Genomic DNA, 17,000 nt, shown 5'->3' with positions numbered 1-17,000 from the left:
TTCTTCTTCTTCTTCTTCTTCTTCTTCTTCTTCTTCTTCTTCTTCTTCTTCTTCTTCTTCTTCTTCTTTTCTTCTTCTTCTTTTTTTTTTTTTTAAATAAACAAGGGCTGCCTGAAACCCCTAATATTCTGGGTAAGTGTTGAAACAGCTCAGAAATCCCCTCCTCCCCTTGTGACTCAGTGGCAGGAGCCATAAGCAGAACTACTGGTGACACTGTGGGAGAGAAATTCTGCAAAATAACAGCTGGGCAGCCCGGGACCCCAGGGAATTGAAATGGGGCCTCGGAGACATCAGGGTGTCCTGGGGAGGCACCAATGCCGGAGGCCCCCCAGGGACCGTGGAGGAGGCTTTAAACCCTGAAAAAGATCATCATGCCCATCCACCCAGCATAATGAGAAATAAAAACAACCCGGGACAATTAGATTAATGTAAGGAAGTCCCTCAAGAGTTTGACATTTCCCCGTAACGGCGATTTTCGATGCTCGTTGGGAAACCAAATTCTTTCCAAGCATTATTCTTTTTTATTGTGGTGCCCTAAGCACGAGCATAGTCGACCCAGCCCCTGCCCCAGCCCTGAGCGACCCCTGCGGGCTGCCTGGCTCTTCTGGGCACCGGCTCCAGCTTCTGGGCTGCGGCTGGGGGCGGAGGGGGCGGCACCGGGCTGGGGGCGGGGGGAAAGTAGGGCGGGGCGGGCGCCCAGCGCCTCGGCCGCGTCCCCCTACCCTACCCCACCCCCACCCAGGACCACGCTAGGGTTTCAGAAAGCGCTCTTCTGGCCCTGGCGCCGGATCTGACTCAAAAAGGGGAGCTGGCTCAAACCGAAAGAATAATTCGGTTAGCCAAAGCGCCGATATTTCTCTGGGGCCCAAATGCTGCCAGGCAGGGGGCTCCGGGGCCGCAGCCTCGCCGGCCCCTCGGGCCCCGCCGAAAGCCCCAGGCCCACACAGCCTCGCCACCGAAAGGAGCAGGAAGAGCAGCTGAGAGGAGGGCGCCTCCTCCAGTCCCGCAGGCTCTGCCAGCCCGACCGTCGCGCCCCGCCCCCCCCAGGCCTTTCTCTACCTGTCCCAGCTGGCCCTGCTCTCCCGGGTTCTCAGGACGCTGGGCAGACCCCTCAGGCCTCTGTTCCAGCAGCACGCACATTCCTGCACACATCTGCATGTGGTTTCTCTGGACTTATCATATGGACACTGCTAGGGGCTCCACCCACTCTTGGAGGGGTCTGCCGTCTTACTGCAGGAGCGTCCTGTCTTTTGAAGTTGAACAATTGTCTTGGATCATATGTAAAATACACTAACACTACCGATAGCCAGGTGAGCTAAAAAAAAAAAAAATCGCAAAAATACCTCAGTGTTTTAAGAAAGCGTATGAATTTGTGTTGGGCCACGCATTGGACAAGCTTGCATTCTAGAGACCAACTTGAAACTAACTTGAAAAGAAAAAACCACTTCAGCAGATTCAACACCCCTGTCACCTGCCCCCATCGGTGCCTGCCCATTGGCCAGCTTCCTAGAGGTCACAGTAGGGCCCAAATGAACAGGGTTTTACTGAACTGACATGCCCCAGAGAGAACATTGGTCTATACAAAGAGGCTAATCATTTGTTTCAGGCGGAATTACCAGGGTGGCATGGGGGGGGCAGGCCCAGAGGCTCCCATCTGCCCCCTCCTAATCCCTGAGTCCAGTCTTAGGTGCCCATATGCATTCTCTTCAGGTCCCCGCTCTCCTCAGTCTGAAGCAGGGACCCAGGCTTTGCAGGCGCAGAACCTGTCTGGCTCTGGGAACCTGCTGGACTCTAGTTCATTCTGACCTCAGGACAGGTGTGGGCAGGAGATGCTGACAGCTGGGCTGGTTTCCTGGGCTGCCCAGAACACCTGGCCTCTCAGCCCAGCGCACTGTCTCAGCACAAAATTTGCCCTGTAAGCAGGACCCTCCTGAGCTTCCAGGCAGGGCCAGGCACACAGCTGCTGTCACGGGCAACAGTCCTGCAGACAGTGAGATGTTGTGACACAGCCCTGCACACACAGCCTGGCTGCTGCGACCACACACAAGGACAGGCACCGAACACAGCTAAGCTCCGGGACCTTCGGGGTCAGCTGAGCCTGTGAGGAGGATGCAGGTGCCTGCAATCCCTGCCTCCCTGCACAGCGTGATGCTACGGAGTGGGCTGGCAGGGCTGGGTCATCACAGCTCCTGACCTACCAGAAGACCTACTGTCACCCGTCCCTCAGTTGTCACACTGCTGAGGAGTCTTAAGAGGAGGAAGGCACCAGGGTGGTCCCAGCCATGCTGGGACTTGGAGCAGTCACTGGCACTGATACTGAAGTATGTCAATATCATAATAAGTGGCTTAGAGGGGGCTGTGTTGACTGTTAATCCCAAGGGGTGAGGGAGCACCTTGCTCTCAGAAGAAAGCTGGGAGCATCTCTCACTCTCTCTCTTTTTTTTTTTTTTTTTTTTTTGAGACAGAGTCTTGCCCTGTCACCCAGGCTGAAGTGCAGTGGGGCAATCTCAGCTCACTGCAGCCTTGGACCTCTGGGCTCAAGTGATTCTCCTACCTCAGCCTCCTGAGCAGCCATAATCATAAGCATGCACCACCACGCCTGTCTAATCTTTTAAAATTGTTCACGGAGATAGGATCTCGCTATCTTGTCCAGGCTGGTCTTGAATGCCTGGGTCAAGTGATCCGCCCACTTTAGCCTCCTGAAGTGCTGGGATTACAGGCGTTAAGTCACTGTGTCTGGCTCCATCTCCATTTTAAGATGCCAAGTGGGAACTTGGAGGAAGGACAGGGCGCCGAGTGGGTCCTGCCATACTGTGTACATTCTGGGAGTCCTCACTGCCCTGGTACCCCGACACCAGTCTGTCACTGGTGTCAAGGGATTGACACCAGTGGATTGGCAAGGGCTGCCCTAGATCTGGCCCAGAAGGTCTCTGAGCTCCTGTTTAGAATGCCATGCCGGTGATGTGGAGGGGCTTGATCACACTTGAGCTTGTGCGCATGTGTCCCGTGGACTGTCTCGGCGCGCCTCCATGTGGGAGAGCATCCTGCCTTCTTGCATAGCAGTGAAGCTTTCACAGGAACTCTAACCCTGTTGAAGGGTAGTAGGGAAATGAGGGGTGGCTGAGACATCAGGCTGCCTGCTCAGCCTTGTGGAGGGAGGAGAGAAGCCTGCAGAGGTCTCAGAGATCACTTCTGCTTCCCATGAAGGCCCCCACCTGGGATCCCCAAGGTCCAAGAGCCCTCTGGAGGGAGGAGCCCTCCTAAGGGGTGGGAGCCTGGGATCACCAACCAATCCATCAAATTTCCCTCCGAGCCCTTTATCACTGTGCCCTGATTTTGCAGACAGGAAAGCCAAGGCCCAGAGAGGAAAGTGGTGTGCTCGAGGCCACACTGCTGATCAGGGGTGGGGCAGGATCTGGTGCCTGCACTGCAGTCAGGGGAGGGTGGTGGCCTGGCAAACCTGGATCTGCTGCCTGAGGGCGTTAGGGGTGGGGAGGAGACTTCAATGAATGCCGTGCCCCTAGTAGCGGTGGCTGCTTCACACTCCATCCCTGGCCAGTTACTTGGAACAAGGTATGTTTTGCTAACCTTTTACCTGGGGATCTCCAAGCACGCGATGAATTCAGAGAATTTGGTTGCTGGTTTCTGTATATATTTTTTCCCCTGTAGTCTGGCCTGTTTATCATGAGCTCTGCTAATCAGAATATTCAAGTGCATGCACGTACACAGGCATACATGATGTGCAGGGCGTTCTGGGGAATTCACTTTTCTGGGTAACTGAGGGTTAACTGGAAACCTGTGTTCTAATGCCTTATTGAAAATTTTTCTACAAATGATGAGCATTTCCCCAACTTAGTATTTTGAAAAGTTCCACCACTTTCTAAATATGTGACCTTGGTCGAGTTACCTAACCTCAGTAACCTCAGTTTCCTTATCTGTGAAATGTGCAGAGCAATGCCTCTCTAGGTAATGAAAGGAACTAGAAATAAAAGCAGTGCATAGCATACCGTGCGTACTTTAGAAATAGAGCCATTGCTACCTCTGTTAGGACTCCTATTACCTGGTCAAAGGAACAGGAGAGTCGACCAAGGATCTTCATGGGGATTTGGGACTCTGGTTTGGATGCCGTTGCACATCTGGCATCCATCTGCAGTTTCTGTCCCAATTAAGTCCTCCCAAGGAGATAGTTTTCTTATGATTTGCTGCTTTCTCATAAAAGCCATTGCAGCTGTGAGAGCTGCATGCAATGAACCAAGGACCTTTGGTCTGGAGCCCATACATTCTCTTTGAGTTTGTTGTGCTTCCTCTGGGAAAGGGTTGGCAGATGAACGGCATGGCCTGGGCTCGGCCTTCCTGGGATTCTGTTTCACCCCACACTGTGTCACCCATGCCCCCTGCACAGCACAGGACCCACTCTGTTGCCAGAGGGCTAGCCAGGAAAGAGACAGAGAAGGGGGCACCCTGGCCACTGAGAAGTCAGGCAGGGCACCCTGGTCCAGGGAAGAGTAGGACAGGCTCTGGATCCCCAGCAACTATGGGGGATTGGGAGTGCTGGGGAGGGGTCTAGATCTTAGTCTTGGCCTGGTGCATTCTAGAAAGTTCTATTCTTTTCTTTTCTTCTCCTTCCTTTTCTTCTTACAACAGAGTCTTGCTCTGTTGCCCAGGCTGGAGTACAGTGGTGCATCTTGGCTCACTGTAACCTAAGCTTCTTGGGTTCAAGTAATCCTGGTGCATTCTAGGGAGCCTGCTCTCCCTCCCCCCTCCCCTCCCCTCTTCTCCCTTCCCTTCCCTTCTTCCCTTCCCTTCCCTTCCCTCCTCTTCTTCTTCTCTTCGCTTCGCTTCTCTTCCCTTCCCTCCTTCCTCCTCCTCTTCTTCTTCTTCTCCTCCTTCTTTCTTCTCCTCCTCCTCCTCCTTCTTCTTTCCTTTTCTTCTTCTTCTTCTTTCCTCCCCTCCTCCTCCTCCTCCTTCTTCTTCTTCTCCTTCTTCCTTCTCCTCCTCCTCCTCCTTCTTCTTCTTCTTCTTTCCTCTTCTTCTTCTTTCCTCCCCTCCTTCTTCTTCTTCTTTCTTCTTTTTTCTTCTTCTTCTTTCTCTCCCTCTCCCTCTCCCTCTCCTTCTCCCTCTCCCTCTCCCTCTCTTCTCTCATTTTTGAGACAGTTTCACTCTTGTTGCCCAGGCTAGAGTGCAATGGCATGATCCTGGCTCACTGCAACGTCCACCTCCCCAGTTCAAGCTATTCTGCCTCAACCTCCCAAATAGCTGGGATTACAGGCATGCACCACCACGGCCCTCTAATTTTGTGTTTTTAATAGAGACGGGATTTCTCCATGTTGATCAGGCTGGTCTTGAACTCCTGACATCAGGTGATACACCCACCTCGACTTCCCAAAATGCTGGGATTACAGGCGTGAGCCACTGTGCCTAGCCTCCTTTTTTTTTTTTTTTTTGACAGAGTCTTGCTCTGCCACTCAGGCTGGAGCACAGTGGTGTGATCTTGGCTCACTGCAACCTCTGCCTCCTGGGTTCAAGCCACTCTCGTGCCTCAGCCTCCCAAGTAGCTGGGATTGCAGAGGCGTGCACCACGCCCAGTTAATTTCTTCTTTTTTTTTTTTTTTTTTGTATTTTTATTAGTAGAGACAGGGTTTTACCATGTTGGCCAGGCTGGTCTCAAACTCCTGACCTCAAGTGATCTGCCTGCCTTGGCCTCCCAAAGTGTTGGGATTACAGGTGTGAGCCATTGCCCCCAGCCTGCTAGGCAGCTTTTTCTTGACCTGCCCCAAAATCGATCTAAATTGAAGAGTTGAGAAGCTGCCTGGAAGTAGGAGCCCATGGGACCCCCCCCCAGCTCCACGAAATTGCTCCTGCTGGCTGTGGAGGGGGAGGAGTCAGTCACAAATGGGGAGGGTGGCAACCAGGCACCTCCCCTTGCAGGGCCACTGCCTTGTCCCCACTGATGCAGCGCTATCTGCTCAGAGATGAGGCCTGGGTGCCTACTGGTTCCCTGCATCAGAGGCACAGTCCTATGAAAGGGCATGGAGTTCAGTCAGATCAACCAGCAGCCCTGTCCCTTACTGGGTGGCCTTGGGCAGGCCACTTCCATCTCTGGGCCTTACTCACCTTACCTGTAAAATGGAAATACTTACCTTTTGGTGATGATGTGAAGATGCAATGAGACTAGTGTGTGAAAAGTCAGCCTGGGGCAGTTCCTAGGCTTACAACCTGCCTCCTGCCCTTGGCTCAGGGCTGCTCAGAGAAGCAGCCAGTGCGGTGCTGGGCAGAGCCCTGCAGACTGAGGGTGGAGCACTGTAGGCTTTGGTTTCTGGGATGGGGACAAAGGCTATGTTTAGACTTCATCAGTATTCAGTCCCTCTTCTTTTTCCCTCCAGCTCAGTCTGTCCTGCCTCTCCGCTTCTCTTTCTTCCTCCCCACAGCCCAGCCCAGGCCCTCACACAGCCTTCATACAGAGGCCTGCCACACTGGCACAGGGCCTGCAGTAGTATAAGGTGTCCCACTCCCCTTAGACTCACTTTTGTCCACTCAGAGCCAGCATCCTGGGGCACATAGAGGCCCGCCGTGGTGCCTGAGCTCCTGCACACCCAGAAGCTGGAGGGTGGGAGAGGAGGGAGGGGGACGCACAAATCTTGTATCGTTTGATAGAGTACACACATGCTGAGCACGTACGGTGTGCAGAGATAGTGCCACTGGTCACTTAGTTCTTTTTTTGTTGCTGTAACAGAATGCCACAGACTGGGTAATTTATAAAGAATGAAAATCTATTCGGCTCATTGTTCTGGAGGTTGGGAAATTCAAGAGCATCTGGTGAGGGCCATTCTGTGGCAGAAGGCAGAGGTGAAAGCAAGGGCAGGAGAGACAGAGAGAGGAAATCAGCTGAATTCATCCTTTTTATCAGGAGCCCACCCCGGTGATAACTCCTTATTCATTCTTGTATAATAGCATTAATCCATTCCGGAGGGCAGAGCCCTCATGACCTAATTATCTCTTAAAGATTTCACCTCTTAATACAACCACAATGAGGACAAGCTTCCAACACATGAATTTTGGGGGAACACATCCAAACTGTAGCATCCAGGGTGGAGGAGATTGTGCAAAAAGCATTCTTGCTATTCATATTGAAAATATCACTTTGTGGCCAGGTGCAGTGGCTCTGCCACATACTGCATCATAGTGCTGATGCCTCTCAGTCACTACAGGAGCCTTAAGATTCTGGGAAACTCATTATTCTCTCTGGATCTGTTTCCTTATCTGTAATCCCAGCACTTTGGGACTCTGAGGTGGGCAAATCACGAGGTCAGGAGCTCAAGACTGGCTTGGTCAATATGGTGAAACCCCGTCTCTACTAAAAATGCAAAAAATTAGCTGGGCATGGTGGCACGTTCCTGTAGTCCCAGTTGTTCGGGAGGCTGAGGCAGGAGAATTGCTCGAACTTGGCAGAGCGAAGGTTGCAGTGAGACAAGACTGTGCCACTGCACTCCAGCCTGGGTGACAAAGCAAGGCTCTGTCACAAAAAAAAAAAAAAAAAAAAAAAAAAAAAAAAAAAGAAGAAAAGAGAAAAAAATATCACTTTGTATATGTACAGCATAGAAAACTTCACAAGTGCTCTCCTACACTAGCTTATTTTCCTCCTTGCCACAACAGTTCCTGACTTCAAAAATCTTATTTAGTTACTGGAGAAAGTTGTGAATAACTATGATACAATGCAGCAAGAGCAACATAAGGGGGAAATATCCCTAATCTAAGATATCTGGAGGTAAAGACTTGAGCCAGGTCCTTAAAACAGTAGCCAACCAACAAATGTAGGTTAATTTGTTGTTGATGCAGTATGTGGCAGAACACTGATTTTGAAAGGATTGGCAAGCAAATTATACCTCCCATCATCCCTTGCAATTAGGGGTAGTCTTAGGACCTAGTACTGGACAATGAGGTGTAAGTAGAAGTCAGCTGGGGATTTTTGGGAGTTTGAATTTCCTGGTGTAAACCTCACCCTTTCCTTGTTGTCACTTCCTTTTTTTCTTCTGGGGAGGTAGAGTAAGGCTGAAGTGGAATCAGGGGACAGGTTCTGATGCCTCTCAGTTACTACAGGAGCCTAAGTCTCTGGGAAACTTATTATTCTTTCTGGATCTGTTTCCTTATCTGTAAACCAGAGGTTGAATGAGATAAAAAAATTTTTTAAGCATTCACCATTGCTAATTTATAATATGTGAACATATAATACACATACAAGCATCTGTGAATGGGTTGAGAAACATGATTTAATTGAAAGAAACTCAGATTATTGCAATATAGTATCTTAAGGAGCTAAGTGTAAAGTAGGGGCTCTAGTAGATTTAAAAGAAATCTGTTTAGGACAGCTGCCACTCTTTGAGGCTCATGTATTTGTGGCAGAAAAAACATGACTATTTTAGTAAAAAACATCTGGCCATGCACATTTCTGCTGCCTAACAAGTGTGCAGTTCTTCAGCCAGCATGAGGACAAAGCTCTGTACTGCCTCCTTCAGTTTTCACAGACTGGCAGATGAAGAAATTGTGTCTAGAATTAGATCACATTAAAGGACCGATTATAATCTTAAAGCATCTGTGATTCTAACGTGAAGGTCTGGAGTTGATAACCCTTTGTTTAAAGTCTCTCAGTATAATGGTGACATTGACAGTTTTTTTTCTTGTAGTTCTGTACCTGTTTGCTTTCTTTTAGAGTTATTAGTTGCAAGCAGGTTCAACATTGTTTTATCCTATTGGTGACTTATTCTTTTTATCATTATATAATGACACCTTTTTCTTAGTGATGACTTTTGCCTTAAAGTCTATTTTGCCTAATACTAATATTGCTACACCATCTTTCTTTTGGTTAGTATCTGCTTAGTATAGAAATACTCCCAATATTTCTGTGTCATTATGTTTTAGGTGTATCTTTTATAAATAACATATAGCTAAAATTTAAGAAATATAATCTGAGAAGCTGTTATTTAAATGAAAAATCTAGTCAATTTACATGTATTATTATTTATATATTTGTATTTAATTCTGCAGTTTTACTTATTTTTATATTTCCTTTTCTTTCCTTTCTTTCTTTTTTTTTTTTTTGAGACAGTCTTACTCTGTTGCCTAGGCTGGAGTGCAGTGGTGCAATCTTGGCTCACTGCAATTTCTGCCTCCTGGGTTCAAGTGATTCCCCTGCCTCAGCTTCCCGAGTAGCTGGGACTACAGGCATATGCCACCACACCTGGCTAATTTCGTATTTTTGATAGAGACGGGCTTTTACCATGTTGCCCAGGCTGGTCTTGAACTCCTGGCCTCAAGTAATCCACCCACTTTGGCCTCCCAAAGTGCTGGGATTACAGACATGAGCCACTGTGCCCAGTTTATATTTGTCATGTTTTTGCTTTGCTTTTTTCCTCCCTTTGTTAGTGCCTTTTTTGTTGTTGTTGTTGTTGTTGACAGATTCTCTCTCTGTCAACCAGGCTGGAGTGGCTCACTGCAACTTCCTCCTCCCGGGTTCAAGCAATTCTTGTGCCTCAGCCTCTGGAGTAGCTGGGACTACAGTTGCATACCCCCACACCCAGCTAATTTTCGTATTTTTAGTAGAGATGGGGTTTCACCATTTTGCCCAGGCTGGTCTTGAACTCCTGACCTCAGATGATCCACCCGCCTCGGCCTCCCAAAGTACTGGCATTATAGGGAGAGCCACCATGCCCGGCCTGCTAGTGTCTGTTATAATGATCAAATTTTCTTTATCTCTACCCCCTTTCCTTATACTGCTCTGAAAATTATACATCATATTTTGATTCTTTTAGTAGCTAACTTATATTTCTATCATGTGTATTTAATTTAACAAGGGATAAATCAATATATTTAATTAATATAATTATATTAATCATTAATTATATTAATATATTAATTATTAATAATAAATATTATTAATAATATTAATAAATATTAATATATTTATTAATATATTAATAAAATTAATATAATTTTATTTTGTAAGAGATAGGACTTACTCCATCACTCAGGCTGGAGTACAGTGGCATGAGCATAACTCACTGCAGCCTCAAACCCTTGGGCTCAAGGGATCCTACCACCTCAGCCTCCCAAGTAGCTAGGACTATAGGTGCATACCTCCAGGCCTGGCTAAGTTTAGAAAAATTATTTTTGTGGAGACAGAGTCTTGCTACGTTGCTCATCCTGGTCTGGAATTCTTAACCTCAAGAGATTCTCCTGTCTTAGCTTCCCAAGTGCTGGATTACAAGCATGAGCCACTCTACCTGGCCTATATCGTTATGGCCCTCCCAAGCAAGGATCTTAAAAGCTTCAACTCCAGTCACACACCTCCCATTTTCCATGTATTGTCATCTAATGTTTTATTTTCATCTTATTTTTAACATTCCAAATTATTCATTATTGTGGTTATTGGTATAAATCAATGACTTTTTTTTTTCTTTTTAGAGATGGGGTCCTCTCTGTTGCCCAGGCTGGAGTGCAGTGGCATGATGATAGTTCACTGCGGCCTCCAGCTCCTGGGCTCAAAGGATCCTCCCACCTCAGCCTCCTAGGACTGCAGGCACATGCCACCACGCCCAACTTATTATTATTTTTTTAAATGTTTTTGTAGGATCCAAGGTCTTGCTATGTTGCCCAGGTTGGTCTCAAACTCCTGCCCTCAAGTAATCCCCAGCATCAGCCTCCTGAATAGTTGAGGTTACAGGTTCAAGTCACCAGGCCCAGCTCAACGACTACTTAGGTTTATAATGAATACATTTGTTTTGTTTACTGTGGCAGTTTGTTTGTTTTTTGTGACAGAGTTTTGCTCATGTTACCCAGGCTGGAGTGCAGTGGCATGATCTTGGCTCACTGCAACCCTCGCCTTCCTGTTTCAAGCGATTCTCTTGCCTCAGTCGCTGACTAGCTGTGATTACAGGCATCTGCCACCATGCCCAGCTAATTTTTGTATTTTCAGTAGAGACGGGGTTTCACCATGTTGGCCAGGCTGGTCTCAAACTTCTGACCTTGTGATCTTCCAGCCCTGGCCTCCCAAAGTGCTGGCATTACAGGTGTGAGCAACCGCACCCAGCTGGCAATTTGTATTTTTTAAAGATAGAAGCAACCATAGCTCCCATTTCACATGCTCTTCTGCAGTATGACCTTGACGCCCCCCATCAAGACATGGAATCTAATTCTTCTTCTTTTAAATTTGGGATGACCTTAGTGACTTGTTTTAGTCACTAGAATGTAGGTGTGACTTCTGAGGCTGGGTTAGAAAAGGTCATGCATCCTCTCCCTGGTTCTTTGGAGCACTTGCTCTCTGGACAGTCCCATTAAGAGGCCATTTTGAAGATGTTACAGTCAACAGTCTCCACTCAGCATAGTCTTTGAGTAATCTTAGCTCAGATGCCAGAAATGTGAGTGAAGGGGCCTCCAGATGCTTCCAGCCCTCAGCCACATGATCCATCCTCAGCCATTCAAGACTTTCCAGCTGGAGCCCCAGACATCATTTAAAAAGTCAAGCTGGCCAGGCTTAGTGGCTCACACCTGTAATCTCAGCGCTCTGGGAGGCCAAGGTGGGTGGATCACTGGAGGCCAGGAGTTCGAGACCAGCCTGACCAACATGGTGAAACCCCGTTTCTACTAAAAATACAAAAATTAGCTGGGTGTGATGGCGCACGCCTGTAATCTCAGCTACTTGGGAGGCTGAGGCAGGAGAATCACTTGAACCTGGGAGGTAGAGGTTGCAGTGAACCAAGGTGTGACACTGTTGTAATCCAGCCTGGGCAACAAGAGTGAAATGGCATCTCAAAAAAAAAAAAAAAAAAAAAAAAAAGGGCGAGCCATCCTTGCTGTATCTGACTTCCTAACCCACAAAATCTGTGAGCATAATAAAATGGCTGTTCTTTCACTTCACTAAATTTGGTGTGGTTTGTTATACCTCCAAAAGATAATTGGGACACTTTGATTGCATATATTTCCCATGGGTTCCGTTTCCTTCCTGCAATATACATCCTGCAGCAATTCTTTCAGTGAGGATATTGAGTGATACGTCTTGTTTTTGTCTGCAAATATCTTTTCCTCCTTACTCTTGAATTATAATTTTCATGGGTATGGAACTTGAAGTTCATGGTTATTTTCCCTCAGCACATTGAATATATTTATGCTTATTGTTTTATGGCCTATATTATTGTAAAAGTTTGTCTCCAATCTAATTATTGATCCTTTTAAAGTAAGCTGTATTTTCTCCCTAATTGCTTTTAAGATTTATCTTTGGTGTTCTGCAATATCTCTTTGTGTATTTATTTTTATTTATCATGCCCAGGAATCAATGTGCCTCCTCAATCTGAAGATTCATGTTTATTTCCTGTTCTAGAAAAACTTCATGCATTATTTTCTTGAATGTGGCAAATATTGTCACTTTCTGATTCATTTTGATTTTTTCCTCTGGAATTCCTATTAGTTGTATATTTAACTTTCTCATTTTATTATCCATGTCTCTTAGCTTTTCTTTCAAATATTTCAAATATGCAGAGTTCTGGTGAATTTCTGCAGATGCCTTCCAGTCTACTTATTCTCAATTCAGCTGTGCCTAATCTGCTGGCTTGCCTGTATATTGTGTTCACAAATTCAATAACTACATTCTTTCATTTCCATGGTTCTTTTCCAGATCTGTCATTTTTCACAGTATCCTATTCATTATCATTTTTATTCCTTCCTTTGTATTTTTAATCATTTTAATATGCTAACTTTATATTTCTTTCAGCTTGTCCTATTATTTCAAGTTCTTGGAGATAATGACTTTCCTGTGTGTTGTTCCTACTGGCTCTCCTTCATGGCAGAGCTGCTTCATATAATTTGTATCTGCTCTTTGTGAACTCATCTGCAGTGGAGTTGTTTTGTTCTATGGGAATCCTATGTGTTCTGGATTGTGAAAATGGCCACAGAGATGTTTTGTATTTGTTTCTGCCAACTGTCCCCAAGGGCTCATTGGGGAAACATTTTTGTGCAGTTTCTCAGCTTGGGAATTCTTTGCCATATGGATATGATAAATTTGGCTGCCACCTTCATGAATAGTTTTGGTTTTCAGTTTTGATTTTTCCCAGGAAACTTTTCTCCCACCCAGAGGCCTGGGCAAAGACAAAATTCATGTGGCACCTTCTAGTTTTGTGGGTAATTCTTTTCTGAGGGGCCATCCTTCCAGGGTTCTTGCTTTTTACAGGGGTCTCAGTTGCAGTTCTCTGTAAGGCCACGCCTCTGGATCCTAGATGGGTGTTGAACCGCCAGCTTCTGTTGGTGGCGCCTACATCCACATCCAGTTTCTCATTGGGCCACCTGGGTCAAAGCCCAGCTCTGGCTCTAAGTTCTCTTTGTACACCCAACACCTTGGTGCTTATCCACTCCTTTTTCAGGTTCTACTCTGGTTCTAATATCTTTCACTTATATTTGGTTCTGAGTTTCTCAGTGTTGGCAGGGGATATGGCATCAATATTAGCTGAATCCATGATGTTGTCAGAATCTGAAAGCAGTGGTCTTGATATTTAGCAGAACACCTCAGGGAGATTTGGGGGCATGCAAAGTTAGGCCTGGGGATAATATTAGTTCAGAGGGGAAGCTGTGCTGCTCTGCATGAGAAACAGATTTGGGGGTGAGGAGATTTGAACTGGCTCCAAGAGAGGATGAATGAGGGGGCTGGGGGTGAAGGAATGCTGTGGCTTATGAAGGCACATGGCTTATGAAGACAGTGTAAGGTCATGCTGGCAGAAACATTGCAGGGCCCTCGAAAATAGTGGTTGGAGGTGTGTGGTGGCTCACACTTGGAATCCCAGGACTTTGGGAGGCTGAGGCAGGAGGATTGTTGGAGTCCAGAAGTTCAAGACCAGCTTGAACAACATAGTGAAACCTGCACCTCTACAAAAAAAAATTTTTTTTTGGACCAGGACATCAAATCTACAAACAAAAATTTTTTAAAATTTATCAGGCAAGGTGGCAGGTGTCTATAGTCCCAGCTGCCCAGAAGGCTGAGGCAGGAGGATCACTTGAGCCCAGGAGTTCGAGGCTACAATGAGCTATGATTGCATCACTGCTCTCCAGCCTGGGTGACAGAGAAATATTGTGTCTCTAAAAGAATGAGAGAGAAAGAAAATAAATAGTGGTTGCTTGAGATTCAATTTAACTTGGTCCTCTGTGCTGAGCTGTACCGTAAGCCTTGTGTCCCTGCTCACACACTCTGTGACCCTAAACCTTCAATAAAAGTTGCTGCTCACAAATGTCTGTGTCAATGTTACCTCAGTAAAATCAAAGGGAAAGACGCTGCTTGGGTGTACTGGGCTGCAGAGAAGAAAACATCCACAGGAAATGAGACAAGGAGAAGGAAAATTTGGAGAAGGAAGAAATGGGGTAAGGAGGAGCCAGGGGACCTGTCAAGGGAGTGATATGGTTTGGCTCTGTGTCCCCACCCAAATCTCATCTTGTAGCTCCCATAATTTCCACACGTTATGAGGGACTTGGTGGGAGATGATTGAATCATGGGGGTTCTTTTCCGATGCTGTTCTTGTGATAGTGAATGGGTCTCACAAGATGTAATAGTTTTAAAAACCGGAGTTTCTCTGCACAAACTCCCTCCTTTGCCTGATACCATCCATGTAAGATGTGACTTGCTCCTCCTTCCTTTCCACCATGATTGTGAGGCCTCCCCAGCCATGTAGAACTGTATGTCCAAAAAACCTCTTTCTTTTGTAAATTGCCCAGTCTTGGATATGTCTTTATCAGCAGCATGAAAATGAACTAATACAGGGAGCCTTACTGATCCCACCCACCCTGGAGTCCCTGGAGCCCTTGAAGAGGAGGCAGTGGGCTTCTCTCCAAATTAAGAAAGAGGATCCAGAGAATCCAGGAAGTCTCCTTACTTCAGCTCAAAAATAGCACACTCCACTCGGTTAATGCACTCACCTGCAGGCTCCACTTGGAGTGACTCCCGAAAACACATGCATGCTGCATCTGCAGTTCTGTCCAAAGCCTGCAGCCCCATACTCACCCAGTAGCCTCTGACTTAACCACCTGGATGATCCAGAACAAACCTGAGAACAAGGAAGTGTGGATTAAAAATGATGCATGTTGTCCAGTATATGTACCTCTGTTTTGCACATTTTCAAAGGACTTGCGAGATTTCACTCAGGAGCTTGATCTTTATTTTATTTTTATTTTTATGTTTTTTAAGATGAAGTCTCTGTCACCCAGGCTGGAGTGCAGTAGCCTGATCTTGGCTCACTGCAACCTCCGCTTCCTGGGTTCAAGTGATTCTGTAGTGATATCAAGTGATTAATGCCTTCCATTGTGACTGGACAAGCACTTACCTCCTGGTTTGTGCCTTGACAAGGGACTTCAGTGCCTCATTGATCCTTTCAGCCAGACAGTCAGCACACACTGGGAGCTCATGATGTGCCAGGCCTTTGCAAGTACCAAGAAATAACCTAGCACAGTCAGCAGCAAAGCACCCACTGGCTGGGGGACTTAGGAGCGTTGCAGATGGGGAACTTGGGCTCAGAAAGACTGAGTGACTTGTATAGGCCACTTGAACCCTGGAGGCAGAGGTTGCAGGTTGCAGTGAACCGAGATCATGCCACCACACTCCAGCCTGGGTGACAGAGCAAGACCCCATCTTGAAAAAAAAAAAAATCAAGTGGGGAGAAGAGAGGCTTCTCAGGAGACAGAATGGGTTGGAGTCCACTCTGGCAGGGGACATCTGGCCCTAGCTCTGCCAAGGTGGAGGGGGTGTCAGGAGACCTAGGGAATGGTCACTCCCTGCCTGTGGAGGATGGACTGCCTAAGGCCTGGGCAGTAGAGACAATGACAATGGCTGCAATGAGCTTTGACAATAGGCAAAACTCAGAGGAGTGGAAGGAAGATATTTTCTTCCTCTCTGCGCTATTTTGGCTCTGGTGAGGAGCCAGAAGGACCTCCAGGGATCTAGAAAAATTCTACTAGAGAAGTTGGCAATTTGTCCTCCTGGCCAGCAGAGCTGGTTCTCAGCTACAACAGCTTCCCTGCCCACCCTTCAGTGCCTCCATAATGGAGTTCCTGCAGGCTGGGTGCCAGGTGATGTGCACAAGGCACACGTCAGTCCCAAGAGCATGGGGTCTTCCAGCACTCAGAGCCTTCCTCCACCCTGCACCTGGGATGCCATGCCCTCTCTCTTTCCCTGCACCCTACAGCTGCTCTTTCCCTCAATATCCATTCTCTCCTTCTCTATTGTAATATTGGACCACTCTAATTTCTGTCTAGCTGGGCACATGATCGCCCAGAATAAAGCCTACACTTCCCAGTTCCTTGCAGCTGGGTGTGGCCACACACTAAGTTTTGGCCAGTGGGATTTGAGCTGAAGTTTGGACCATGCGTGCTCTTCCTGACTGTGCCCTTTAAGGGAAACGGCATGCCATGGCCCGCCATGGCCCCTTTTCCCTGCTGGCAGGAGGCATAACAATCCTCTTGACCCACCTGTCTGGGGTTGCAGGTGCCCCTGCGCAGGAGGCTGAGCCAGGGGCTGCCCTAGCCATGCTGGGTCGGAGGGCTCAGGGCCCTGACATAGTGCTTGTGATCTCGCCTGAGCAGTGAGAGGACTGTCAGGAACAGTGATGGCCTCAAGAGAGGCACTGATGTCCTCTTCAGTAGGGGGAGTTTTACTGGTAAGAGCGGGTATTTACTGGTTAGTGGAAGTTTCCTGTGTGGAAATGTACTGCTTATTACTCATTCAGCCCTCCTGTCAGCACGCACAGCAAGCCTCTTCATTCTCATTTTGCACAAGAAAATTAAGGCTTAGAAAGTGCTGTCAGCCAGCCCATGGACTTATGGCTATTAAGTGGTGAAGTCTGGATTTGAACCCAGCTCTGGCTCCAAAAATGTATGCACTTAGTCACTCCATTGTTCTCCTTACCTAGTAACCCCGAAAGGTCCATCAGAGTCCTCTGTCTGAACGACTGGATCCCGGCCTGGCTGATCCCATCCAC

General features: G+C 47.3%; 1 protein-coding gene and 1 long non-coding RNA gene across 3 annotated transcripts in view; one reads left to right on the top strand and one right to left on the bottom strand.

The window, feature by feature from the left end:
- ARID5A (AT-rich interaction domain 5A) overlaps window positions 1-1,145 on the bottom strand; it is a 26,232-nt gene extending 25,087 nt beyond the window's left edge. The window contains exon 1 of one of the 2 annotated variants that reach the window (XM_032255300.1): window positions 1,060-1,145. The gene's annotated coding sequence lies outside the window, so the exon portion shown is untranslated. The remainder of the gene's footprint in view (window positions 1-1,059) is intronic. The other variant, XM_032255303.1, reaches the window with a different exon arrangement.
- The window catches only part of LOC116534725, a 162,867-nt gene that overhangs the window by 89,279 nt on the left and 56,588 nt on the right, over window positions 1-17,000 (top strand). The gene's annotated exons all lie outside the window — the stretch shown is intronic.

Source organism: Sapajus apella, unplaced genomic scaffold (genome assembly GCF_009761245.1).
Source record: "Sapajus apella isolate SASKATOON/1434 unplaced genomic scaffold, GSC_monkey_1.0 scaffold89, whole genome shotgun sequence".
In the NCBI taxonomy this organism is placed as follows: domain Eukaryota; kingdom Metazoa; phylum Chordata; class Mammalia; order Primates; family Cebidae; genus Sapajus; species Sapajus apella.
This window is presented reverse-complemented; position numbering and strand designations above follow the sequence as displayed.